The sequence below is a fragment of the Arachis stenosperma genome, chromosome 6 (genome assembly GCF_014773155.1).
Source record: "Arachis stenosperma cultivar V10309 chromosome 6, arast.V10309.gnm1.PFL2, whole genome shotgun sequence".
In the NCBI taxonomy this organism is placed as follows: Eukaryota; Viridiplantae; Streptophyta; class Magnoliopsida; order Fabales; family Fabaceae; genus Arachis; species Arachis stenosperma.
Genome location: NC_080382.1, coordinates 37,108,301 through 37,109,504, shown reverse-complemented (window position 1 = coordinate 37,109,504; position 1,204 = coordinate 37,108,301). Strand labels below are relative to the sequence as shown.

The following is a 1,204-nucleotide window of genomic DNA, read 5'->3' as shown; positions in this document are numbered from 1 at the left end:
TGAGAGGACCTTGAAGCGAAAGCTAAGAGAAGCCAAGGCACAACTCTCTTTAGAGGACCTGACCGAATTCTTCAGGGAAGAAGAACACATGGCAGCCGAAAACAACAACAATGCAAACAATGTAAGGAAGGTGCTTGGTGACTTTACTGCACCTACTCCTGATTTCTATGGGAGAAGCATCTCTATCCCTGCCATTGGAGCAAACAACTTTGAGCTTAAGCCTCAATTAGTTTCTCTAATGCAACAGAATTGCAAGTTTCATGGACTTCCAATGGAAGATCCTCATCAGTTTTTAGCTGAGTTCTTGCAAATCTGTGACACAGTCAAGACTAATGGGGTTAACCCTGAGGTCTACAGACTGATGCTATTCCCTTTTGCTGTAAGAGACAGAGCTAGAATATGGTTGGATTCTCAACCTAAAGAAAGCCTGGACTCTTGGGAAAAGCTAGTCAATGCCTTCTTGGCAAAGTTCTTTCCACCACAAAGATGGAGTAAGCTTAGAGTGGAAGTCCAAACCTTCAGACAGAAGGATGGAGAATCCCTCTATGAAGCTTGGGAAAGATACAAACAATTAATCAGAAGATGTCCCTCAGATATGCTTTCTGAATGGAGCATCATAGGTATCTTCTATGATGGTCTCTCTGAACTATCCAAGATGTCTTTGGATAGCTCTGCTGGAGGATCTCTTCATCTGAAGAAGACGCCTGCAGAAGCTCAAGAATTTATTGAAATGGTTGCAAATAACCAATTCATGTACACTTCTGAAAGGAATCCTGTGAACAATGGGACTAGTCAGAAGAAAGGAGTTCTTGAGATTGACACTCTGAATGCCATATTGGCTCAGAACAAGATATTGACTCAACAAGTCAATTTGATTTCTCAAAGTCTGTCTGGAATGCAAAATGCACCAAACAGTACTAAGGATGCTTCATCTGAAGAAGAAGCTTATGATCCTGAGAACCCTTCCATGGAAGAGGTGAATTACCTAGGAGAACCCTATGGAAACACCTATAATTCTTCATGGAGAAATCACCCAAATCTCTCATGGAAGAATCAAGAGACCTCAACAAGGTTTCAATAATAATGGTGGAAGAAACAGGTTTAACAATGGTAACCTTTTCCATCATCTTCTCAGCAACAGACAGAGAGTTCTAAGCAGAATACTTCTGACTTAGCAACAATGGTCTCTGATCTAATAAAGACC

General features: G+C 41.2%; 1 non-coding gene across 1 annotated transcript; it reads right to left on the bottom strand.

Annotated features, from left to right (window-relative positions):
• Positions 1-493: 493 nt before the first annotated feature.
• LOC130938004 (small nucleolar RNA R71) lies at positions 494-601 on the bottom strand. The gene has a single exon (XR_009069189.1). It is a non-coding gene; the product is annotated as a small nucleolar RNA R71 (small nucleolar RNA).
• Positions 602-1,204: the final 603 nt, after the last annotated feature.